The 11,889-nt window shown below is 41.4% G+C and overlaps 1 pseudogene; it reads right to left on the bottom strand.

Annotated features, from left to right (window-relative positions):
- Positions 1-4,794: 4,794 nt before the first annotated feature.
- LOC116545655 overlaps positions 4,795-11,889 on the bottom strand; it is a 31,505-nt pseudogene continuing 24,410 nt past the window's right edge.

The raw sequence follows: 11,889 nt of genomic DNA, 5'->3' as shown, positions 1-11,889 counted from the left end.
TGTATTTAAAAAATATTTTAGCAACAAATCGCTTTTTTAATCTGAAAAGTAAAATCTTAACAATTCCGGTTCTGCCTGGATTAATGTTTCTGTGGGATGAACTTTGAAGACTTTGAAAAACTAACAGTAACTAAAGAAGGAAAATATCCTCAAGACAGCTTCACATTATTTAAAACCTCTATCTTGTTTTGGCAAATTAAAGATGATGCTATCATTGGATGGTTTATTGGGCCCTCTCTCTACGTATGTTCCTGAAATCAAAGCCCACCTTTGATTTTCTTACTGAAACACCTAAATTCCTCAAGGATCTAGAACCAGAAATACAATTTGACCCAGGAATCCCATTACTGGGTATATACCCACGGGATTATAAATCAATATACTATAAAGACACATACACACATATGTTTATTGCAGCACTATTCACAATAGCAAAGACTTGGAACCAACCCAAATGCCCAACAGTGAGATACTGGATAAAGAAAATGTGGTACATATACACCATGGAATACTATGCAGCCCAGCCATAAAAAAGGATGAATTCATATCCTTTGCAGGGACATGGATGAAGCTGGAAACCATCATTCTCAGCAAACTAACACAGGAACAGAAAACCAAACATGACATGTTCTCACTCATAAGGGGGAGTTGAACAAGAAGAGCACATGGACACAGGGAAGGGAACATCACACACTGTGGCCTGTCGGTGGGTGGGGAGGCTAGGGGAGGGATAGCATTAGGAGAAATACCTAATGTAGATGACGGGTTGATGGGTGCAGCAAACCACCATGACGTGTATACCTATGTAACAAACCTGTACGTTCTGCACATATATCCCAGAATTTAATTGCTATTAATTGCTGCCTCAATTTCAGACCTTGTTATTGATTTATTCAGGATTCAACTTCTTCCTGGTTTAGTTTTGGGAGTGTATGTGTCCAGGATTGATCCATTTCTTCTAGATTTTCTGGTTTATGTGCATAGAGGTGTCTGTAGTAATCTCTGACAGTAGTTTGTATTTCTGTGGGATCGGTGGTGATATCCCCTTTATCACTTTTTATTGCATCTATTTGATTCTTCTCTCTTTTCTTCTTTATTAGTCTGGCTAGTGGTCTATTTTGTTGATCTTTTCAAAAAACTAGCTCCTAGATTCATTGATTAGTTGAAGGGACTTTTGTGTCTCTGTCTCCTTCAATTCTGCTCTGATCTTAGTTATTTCTTGTCTTCTGCTAGGTTTTGAATTCGTTTGATCTTGCTCCTCTAGTTCTTTTAATAATGATGTTAGGGTGTTGATATTAGATCTTTTCTCACTTCTCATGTGGGTATTTGGTGCTATGAATTTCCCTCTAGACACTGCTTTAAATGTGTCCCAGAGATTCTGGTACGATGTGTCTTCATTCTCATTGGTTTCAAAGAACACCTTTATTTCTGCCTTCATTTCATTATTTACCCAGTAGTCATTCAGGAGCAGGTTGTTCAGTTTCCATGCTGTTGTGTGGTTTTGAGTGGGTTTCGAGTGAGTTTCTTAATCCTGAGTTCTAATTTGCACTGTGGTCTGAGAGACAGTTATGATTTCCATTCTTTTGCATTTGCTGAGGAGTGATTTACTTCCAATTATGTGGTCAATTTTAGAATAAGTGCAATGTGGTGCTGAGAAGAGTGTATATTCTGTAGATTTGGGGTGGAGAGTTCTGTAGATATCTATTAGGTCCACCTAGTCCAGATCTGAGTTCAAGTTCTGGATATCCCTGTTAATTTTCTGTCTCATTGATATGTCTAATATTGACAGTGAAGAGTTAAAGTCTCCCACTATTATTGTGTGGGAGTCTAAGTCTCTTTATAGATCAAAAAAATATGGAATGCTTCACAAATTTGCATGTCATGGAGTCTTGCTCTGTTGCCCAGGCTGGAGTGCAATGGTGCGATCTTGGCTTACTGCAAACTCCACCCCACCCCCCACCCAGGTTCAAGCGATTCTTCTGCCTCAGTCTCCCCAGTAGCTGGGATTACAGGCACACGCCACCCTGTCCAGCTATTTTTTGTATATTTAGTAGAGATGGGGTTTCAACATGTTGGCCAGGCTGGTCTTGAACTCCTGACCTCAAGTGATCCACCCACTTTGGCCTCCCAAAGAACTGGGATTACATTCATGAGCCATCACACCTGGCAAATCATCTTTTTTTTTTTTTTTTGCAAGATAATTATAACAGAAATGTTTACTCATAAAATCTAGTTTGCAACATTAATGTACATTAACAAATAGGCCCGGCATGGCAACTCACGCCTGTAATCCCAACACTATGGGAGGCCAAGGTGGGCAGATCACCCGAGGTCCAGAGTTTGACACCAGCCTGACCAACATGGAGAAACCTTGTCTCTAGTAAAAATACAAAATTAGCTGGGTGTGGTGACACATGCCTGCAATCCCAGCCACCCGGGAGGCTGAGGCAGGAGAATCGCCCAAACCTGGGAGGCAGAGGCCGCCGCAAGCCCAGATCTCACCACTGCATCCAGCCCGCACACCTCCATCTCAAAAATAAAAATAAAAATATTTTGTCTAGATAACTGCAATGTTTGACTGTCACTGTGCATTTGTGGAAGGCAGGAATTTTAAATTACTGGCATCTATTGTATAGCAATAAAATTTCAGGGAAAATGCACTACAATCAGAAATAGGAGATGCTAATGAGAAACTTTACTAGATGAGCATTTAAAAGAAACTAGTGTCAATTTTTACATTTTAAATATATGCCATTTTTACATAAAATAAAACTACTGTAATCCAAGTTTAGAAGCAAAGAATAGCCTTACATTGCTAAATTATATATATGTATATGTACACACACACACACACACACACACACACACACACACACACACAATTTAGCAGAATATGGTAAGAGTCTCATATAAAAAACAAATATTTGGGGAATAAATTATATTCTCTAGATATAGGCTAACAGAAGCAGTTTAAAATTTTATAATTCCTTTTTGCCTGCCTGCATACTAATTATCTAATTTAATTCAGGCACAACATATAAATTCTAGTATATTGCCCTAAATGTCTGAATCTAAAATTACAGACAAATTTGAAGTAGAAAATAAAAAGTAAAAATTCATATGGACAGTGACATGAATAAGACAAGAAAGTAAAGGGTGCCCTATTTGCTTATCTTCTGACACCAAGAAAATCTGTCACTGATTCCTGACAAAAATCCCTTTATGAGAGAACCAGGCATCATGGTTCACATCTGTAATAATAGCTACATGGTACATTAAAGTTGGAGAATTGCTTCTGGTCAAAACACTAAGGCCTACCCGGGTTATGTAGCAAGACCCCATCTCAAAAATAAGTGTCTTTTTTTTTTTTTGACAGGCTCTCGCTCTGTTGCTCAGGCTAGAGTGCAGTGGCAAGATCCCAGCTCACCACAACCTCCACCTCCCAGGTTCAAGTGACTCTCTCGCCCCAGCCTCCCAAATAGCTGAAACCACAGGCAGACACCACCATGTCTGGCTATTTTGCATTTTTTTAATTAATTTATTTACTTTAGGTGCATACTATATCAGGCATTTCTCCCCATGTTATCCCTCCCCTCCCTCCCCAACCCCCGCTGTCTCTCCCTACCCCCCTCAACTGTTCCCTGTGTGTGATGCTCCTCTCCCTGAGTCCACATGTTCTTGTTGTTCAACACCCACCTATGAGTGAGTACATATGGAGTTTGGCCGTCTGTTCTTGTGTTAGTTTGCTGAGAATGATGGTTTCCAGATTCATCCAAGTCCCTACAAAGGTCACAAACTTGTTTTTTATGGCTGCGTAATATTCCATGGTGTATATGTACAGTACCATATTTTCTTTGTCCAGTCTATCATTGATGGACATTTGGGTTGATTCTATGGAAGTCTAGTATTTCTTTTTTTTTGAGACAGCGTTTCCAGTCGACACTCAGAAACAGGTTGTTCAGTTTCCAAGTGGTTATGCGGGTTTGTGTGTGTTTCTTGATCCTGAGTCCTAGTCTGACTGCGCTGTGGTCTGATAGACTGTTTGTTATGATTTCTGTTCTTTTGCATTTGCTGAGGAGTGATTTGCTTCCAATGATACGGTCAATTTTAGAGTACATGCAATGTGGTGCAGAGAAAAATGTATATTCTGTGGATTTGGGGTGGAGCGTTCTGTATATGTGTATTAGGTCCACTTGGCCCAGCTCTGCATTCAAGTCCTGGATATCCTTGTTAATTTTCTGTCTCATTGATCTAATATTGACAGTGGAGTGTTGAAATCTCCCACTATTAGTGAGTGGGAATTTAAATCTCGTTTTAGGTCATTAAGAACTTGCTTTATGTATCTGGGTGCTCCTGTGTTGGGGGTGTATGTATTTAGGATACTTAGCTCTTCCTGTTGGATTGATCCTTTTACCATTATATAGTGTCCTTCTTTGTCTCTTTTGATGTTTGTTGAAGTCCATTTTATCCGAGACTAGAATTACAACCCCTGCTTTTTTTTGTTCTCCATTTGCTTGGTAAATTCTTCTATGCCTTTATTTTGAGTCTATGTGTGTCTTTTATATGAGATGGGTTTCCTGAATACAGCACACCGATGGGTTCTGACTTTTTATACAGTTTCCCAGTCTGTGTCTTTTCACTGGAGCGTTTAGGCCATTTACATTCAATGTTAATATTGTTATGTGTGGATTCGATTCGTCAATCTCTGATATCCTTTCTTCTCCTTGATCAATCTGGCTATTAAAGCTTGTGTTTGCTTCATGTAGTTCTTGTGCTGTGTTTTTCAACTCCATCAAGTCGTTTATGTTCTTCTCTATGCTGGTTATTCCAATTAGCATTTTGTCTAACTTTTTTTCAAGGTTTTTTGGTTGCTTTGCTTTGAGTTAGAGCATGTTCCTTTAGCTCAGAAATGTTTGTCATTAGCCACCTTCTGAAGCCTGTTTCTGTCAATTAGTTGCACTGCTCGGTCACGTTGTGATCCTGTATTGTTGAGGAGCTGTGATGACTTGAAGGAGAAGAGGTGTTCTGGTCTTTGTGGTTTCATCTTTTTTGTGCTGTTTTTCCCCATCTTTGTGGATTTACCTGGCTGTGGTGTCAGGGAGCTGCTTGATGTTGTTGCTTGTCTGTCTGGGGGTTCATCCACCATCCCATGTCACTTCATCTTCCAGGGCTCTTTTGCTTTCTCTAGACAGGTTATCAGGTATGGCTTAGAGACTGCAATACCCAGGAAGGCCAGGTTTCTGTAGTTCTCTAACATCACATTTCTATATAAATTCTGCTGCGCAGTGTCCAGGCATTGCCACTCCTCCAGAGAGAATTCTATGGCCACATCCCTAAATGTCAACAATTCCTCTGCACTCAGCACCCGATTCTGCACCTGGCACCAGGCTCTGCACTCCGCATCTAGCTCTGCCACATGGCTCCCCTCACCAATCATCTTTTTACAATGAATTTCACAGGTGTTCTTTAAGCTTCTTATATTTGGATGACTAGATCTCTAGCAAGGCCAAGGAAGTTTTCCTTGATTGTTCTTTCAAATAAGATTTCTAAATTTAGATTTCTTTTCTTCCTTGGCAATTCCAATTAGTCTTAGGTTTGTTCATTTAACATAATCCCAAACTTCTTGGAAGCTTTGTTCATTTTTCAAAAATTCTTTTGTCTTTGTTGGATTAGGTTAACTCAAAGCCTTGTCTTTGAGCTTTGAAGTTCTTTATTCTATTGTTTAATACTATTGCTGAGACTTTCCAGTGCATTTTGCATTTCTCTATGTATGTCCTTCATCTAGAAGTTGTGATTGTTTTTTATTTATGCTATTTCTCTGGAGATTTTTTCATTCACATCCTGTATCTTTTTTTTTAATGGTGTTAGGTCTTATGTTTAAATCTTTAATCCATCTGGAGTTAATTTTTGTATAAGGCATAAGGAAGGGATCCAGTTTTAGCTTTCTCTAAGATAGAGACAATTTGCCATCCTCTTTTCCTAATGGAATATCCTTTATTTCTTTTTCTTGCCTGATTGCTCTGGCCAGAACTTCCATTACTATGTTGAATAGGAGTGCTGAGAGAGGGCATCCTTGTCTTGTGCCAGTTTTCAAAGGGAATCCTTCCAGTTTTTGCTCATTCAGTATGATATTGGCTGTGGGTTTGTCAGAAATTCCTCATATAGTTTTGAGATATGCTCCACTGATACCTAATTTATTGAGAGTTTTTAGCATGAAGGGCTGTTGAATTTGTCAAAGGCCTTCTCTGCAGCTATTGAGATAATCATGTGGTTTATGTCTTTGGTTCTGTTTATGTGGTGAATTACATTTATAGAGCTTGCCTTATATATCTGGGTGCTCCTGTATTGGGTGTATATATATTTAGGATAGTTAGCTCTTCTTGTTACATTGATCCCTTTAACATTATGTAATGCCCTTTTTTGTCTTTTTATATCTTTGTTGGTTTAAAGTTTGTTTTATCAGAGACTATGTTTGCAACTCCTGCTTTTTTTTTTTTTTTCCATTTGCTTGGTAAATCTCCCTCCATGCCTTTATTTCGAGCCTATGTGTGTCATTGCACGTGAGATGGGTTTCCTGAATACAGCACACTGATGGGTCTTGATTCTTTATCCAATTTGCCAGTTTGTGTCTTTTGATTGGGGCATTTAGCCCATTTACATTTAAGGTTAGTATTATTACATGTGTATTTAATCCTGCCATTTTGATGCTAGCTGTTGTTTTGCCCAGTAGTTGCTGCAGTTTCTTTCTAGTGTCAATGGTCTTTTTTAGTTATGTCTCTACCAGGTGCATCAATCAAACATAGATTTGGTCTTTTCACATAATCCCATATTTCTTGGAGCCTTTGTTCATTTCTTTTCACTCTTTTTTCTCTAATCTTGCCTTCTCACTTTATTTCATTGAGTTGATCTTCAATCTGTGATATCCTTTCTTCCACGTGATCGATTTTGCTATTGAAACTTGTGTATGCTTCATGAAGTTCTCATGCTGTGTTTTTCAGCTCCATCAAGTCGTTTATGTTCTTCTCTATGCTAGTTATTCTAGTTAACATTTTCCCTAACCTTTTTCAAGACTCTTAGCTTCCTTGCATTGGGTTCTAACATGCTCTTTTAGCTCAGAGAAATTTGTTATTACCCACCTTCTGAAGCCTGCTTCTGTCAGTTCATCAAACTCATTCTCCATCCAGTTTTGTTCCCTTGCTGGAGAGGAGTTGTGATACCTTGGAGAAGAGGAGTTCTGGTTTTTGGAGAATTCAGACTTTTTGTATTGGTTTCATCCCATCTTTGTGGATTTATCTGTCTTTGGCCTGTGAAGTTGGTGACCTTTGGATGGGGTCTCTGAGTGGTTGTTGTTTCTGTTTATGTTGAAACTATTTCTTTCTGTTTGTTAGTTTTCCTTCTAATAGTCAGGCCCCTCTGCTGCAGGTCTGCTGGAGGTCCACTCCAGACCCTGCTTGCCTGGGAATCACCAGCGGGGGCTGCAGAACAGGAAAGATGGCTGCCTGTTCCTTCCTCTGGTAGCTTCATTCCAGAAGAGTAGCTGCCAAATGCCAGCCAGAGCTCTCCTATATGAGGTTTGTCAGCCCCTGCCGGGAAGTCCCAGTCAGGATATACAGGGGTCAGGAAGCCACTTGAGGAGGCAGTCTGTCCCTTATCAGAGCTCTAGCACTGTGCTGGGAGATCTGTTGCTCCCTTCAGAGCTGCTGGGAGGGATGTTTAAGTTTGCTGAAGCTGTACCCAAAACTGCCCCTTTTCCCAGGTGCTCTGTCCCAGGAAGGTGGGGACTTTATTTATAAGTCCCTGATGAGCTGCTGCCTTTTTTAGAGATGCCCTGCCCAGCATGAAGGGAGTCTAGTGACAGTCTGCCTGCAGAGGCCTTGCTGAGCTGCCATGGGCTCCGCCCAGTTGCTGTGTAAACTTCCCAGTGACTTTGGTTACACAGGCCAGGTTAAAACCACCTACCAGAACTTCAGCAATGGTGGATGCCCCTCTCCACACTGAGTTGGAATGTCCCAGGTTGAGCTCAGACTGCTGTGCTGCTGCGAGAATTTCAAGTCAGTGGATCTTAGCTTGCTGGTCTTCATGGGCGTGGGACCTGCTGAGCCAGATCACTTGGCTCACTGGCTTAAGTCACCTTTTTCAGGGGAATGAGCAGTTCTGTCTCACTGGTGTTCCAGGCGCCACTGGGATATGAGGAAAAAAAAACTGCTGCAGCTAAAATGGCCACACAGTTTTGTGCTGGAAACCTGGGGTGCTGGTGTTGTAGCCACCAGAGGGAGTCTCCTGGTCTGAGGGTTGTGAAGACCATGCGAAAAGTGCAGTATCTGAGCCAGAGTGCCAGAGTGTCATGAAAAGTCACTAATAGCTTCCCTTGGATAGGAGAAGGAGTTCTCTGGCCCCTTTTGCTTCCTGGGTGAGGTGACACCCCACCCTGCTTCGGCTCACCCTTCTTGGGCTGCACCCACTATCTAACCAGTCCCAATGAGATGAATCTAGTACCTCTAAATGCAGTCTAGGCCACAAGGACTGCAGTTCCTGGGCAAGTCCTGATGCTGTGATGGGTTCTGAGCCAGTGGACTTGAGGGGCATGTGACCCAATGAGGCACCAGCTTGGATGACCAAGGGAATGCTTGTACCACCCCTTCCCCAACCACAGGCAGCACAGCTCACAGCTCTGGGAGAGATACCTCCCTTTTACTTGAGGAGGGGAGAAAAGAGTAAACAGAACTTTATGTTGCAACTTGGGTACCAGCTCAGTCATAGCAGGATAGGGCAGCAGGCAGAGTCCTGAGGCCCCCATTCTGGGCCTTAGCTCCCAGAAAACAATAATAGACACATTCTGGCACAGAAGGAAACCTGCTGACTGAAGAGCCATTGGACCTGGAATAATCAGTAGTAGTACCCAGGCAGTGTTTGCCATGGGCCTTGGATGAAATTCAAAGATATACTGGCTTCAAGTGTGACTCAGCACATTCCCAGCTGTGGCGGGTATGGGGAGGGACTCCTTCTGCTTGAAAAAGGAAGGAAGAGTGAAGAGAGCTTTGTCTTGCAGCTTGGGTACCAGCTCAGCCTTGGCTCTTGAACATTTACAGACGTGTCCTGGGCCACCGGGAAGCCAATTCCCCTGAAGGGAGAGTCGCAGGTATGGAAGCATTCACCATAAGCTGTCTGAAGAACGCTTGCTTGAGCCTTGAGTGAACATCAGCAGTAGTCATGCAGTATTTGCCATGGGCCTGCGGCAGTGGTGGCCATAAGGGGAGACTTTACTGCTAGTGGAAAAGTGAGAGAAGAGTGGGAAGAACTCTGACTTCTGGCTTGGGGGCCAGTTCAGCCACAGTAGAATAGAGCTCCAGGTAGATTCCTGAAGTTTCTGACTCCAGGTTCTGGCTCCCCAGTGGCATCTCTAGATCTGCCCAGGCCCTGGGGTTGGGAGTGAACTTGCTTCTCTGAAGGGAAGGACACAAGCCTGGCTGGCTTTACCACCTGCTGATTATAGAGCCCTAGGACCTTGAGTAAACATAGGCAGTAGTCAGATAGTGGTTGCTGTGGGCCTTGGGCAAAACCCAGTGACCCAGTGCTGTGCTCACTTCAGGTCTGACCCAGCACAGTCCCAGTGGTGGTGGCCACAACTGTGCTTGTATTACTCCTCCCCCAGTTTCCAGAATCTCAGCACAGAGAGAGACACCATTTGTTTGCGAAAAAGTAAGGGAAAAGAGTAAGAGTCTCTCCCTGATAATCCAGAGAATTCTTCTGGATATTATCCAAGTCCACCAAGGCAGCACCTCTCTGAATCCGCAAGAGCCACACCATTACCAGGCTTGGGGTGTCTTCTAATACAAATACAGCTACAATGACCAAAAGTTAGATCACAACTCCCAAGTCCTTTTGAATACCTGAAAAGTCTTCCCAAGAAGGATGAGTACAAACAATCCTACACTATGAAGACTACAATAAATACCTGACTCTTCAACGCCTGGATACCAAAAAACATCCATAAGCATCAAGACCATCCAGGAAAACATGACTTCACCAAAGGAACTAAATAAGGCACCAGTGACCAATCCTGCAGAGACAGAGATATGTGACCTTTCAACAAAGGATTCAAAATAGTTGTTTTGAGGAAACTAAAAGAAACTTAAGATAACATAGGGAATTCAGAATCACATTAGATAAATTTAACAAAGAAATTGGAATAATTAAAAAGAATCCCCAGCACTTTGGGAGGCTGAGATGGGTGGATCATGAGGTCAGGAATTCAAGACCAGCCTGACCAACATGATGAAACCCCATCTCTACTAAAAATTAGCTGGGCGTGGTGGTGCATGCCTGTAATCCCAGCTACTCAGGAGGCTGAGGCAGGAGAATCACTTGAACCTGGGAGGTTGCAGTGAGCCGAGTTTGTACCACTGCATTCCAGCCTGGGGCGACAGAGTGAGATTCCATTAAAAAAAAAAAAAAAGAATCAAGTAGAAATTCTAGAGTTGAAAAATGCAATTGACATACTGAAGAATGCATCAGAACCTCATAACAGCAGAATTGCAAGCAGAAGAATGAATTGGTAAGCTTGAAGAGAGACCATTTGAAAATACACAGTGAAAGGAGACAAAAGAATAAAAAACAACAAAGCAGGCCTACCAGATATAGAAAAAATAGCCTCAATAGGGCATATTTAGAAGTTATTGGCCTTAAAGAGGAGGTGGAGAGAGAGATGAGGATGTGAAGTTTATTCAAAGGGATAATAGCAGAGAACTTTCCAAACCTGGAAATCAATATGCAAGTATCAGAGAGTTACAGAACACCAAACAGATTTTTAACCCAAAGAAGACCACCAGCAGACATTCAATAATCAAATTATTAAAGGTCAAGGATAAAGAAAGCATTCTAAAAGCAGCAGGAAAAAGGAAAAAAATAACATACAATGGAGCTCCAATATGTTTGGCAGCAGACTTTTTGATGGAAACCTTATAGGCCAGGAGGAAGTGGCATGACATATTTAAAGTGCTGAAGGAAAAAAACTTTTATCCTAAAATAGTATATCCAGTGAAAATATTCTTCAAACATGAAGGAGAAATAAAGATTTTACCAGACAAAAGCTGAAGGACTTCATCAACACCAGGTCTTTTCTACAAACAAACGCTAAAGAGAGTTCTTCAGTGTGAAAGAAAAGGACATTAATGAGCAATAAGAAATCACCTGAATGTACAAAACTCACTGGTAATAGTAAGTACACAAAATCTTATAACACTGCATTTGTGGTGTATAAACTACTCATATATTGAGTAGAAAGACTGAAAGATCAACTGATCAAAAATAATAACTACAAACAACTTTTCAAGACATAGATGGTACAATAAGATGAAGAGAAACAACAAAAAGTTAAAAAGCATGGGGATGAAGTTAAAGTGTAGAGTTTTTATTAGTCTTCTCTTTGCTTGTTTATTAGTTTGCTTGTTTATGCAGTCAGTGTTATCAGCTTAAAATAATGTTATATTATTTGGAAGCCTCATGGTAACCCTGAATTAAAAAACATGCAATAGATATGTAAACAATGAAAAGGAAGAAATCAAAACATTCCACCAGGAGGCTGGACATGGTGGCTCATGCCTTTAATCTCAGCACTGTGGGAGGCCAAGGCGAGTGGATTACCTGAGGTCAGGAGTTTGAGACCAGCCTGATCAACATGGTAAAACCCCATCTCTACTACAAATACTAAACCAGGTGTGGTGGTGCATGCCTGTAATCCCAGCTAGTTGGGAGGCTGAGGCAGAAGAATCACTTGAACCCAGGAGGTGAAGGTTGCAGTGAGCTGAGATCCTGTCACTGTACTCCAGCCAGGGCAACAAGAACAAAACTCCATCTCAAAAAAAAAAAAAAAAAAAAAAAAAAAAATTC

This window comes from Sapajus apella, unplaced genomic scaffold (genome assembly GCF_009761245.1).
Source record: "Sapajus apella isolate SASKATOON/1434 unplaced genomic scaffold, GSC_monkey_1.0 scaffold5, whole genome shotgun sequence".
Lineage (NCBI taxonomy): Eukaryota > Metazoa > Chordata > Mammalia > Primates > Cebidae > Sapajus > Sapajus apella.
The sequence above is the reverse complement of the archived record's forward strand: the minus strand, read 5'-3'. Positions and strand labels throughout refer to the sequence as shown.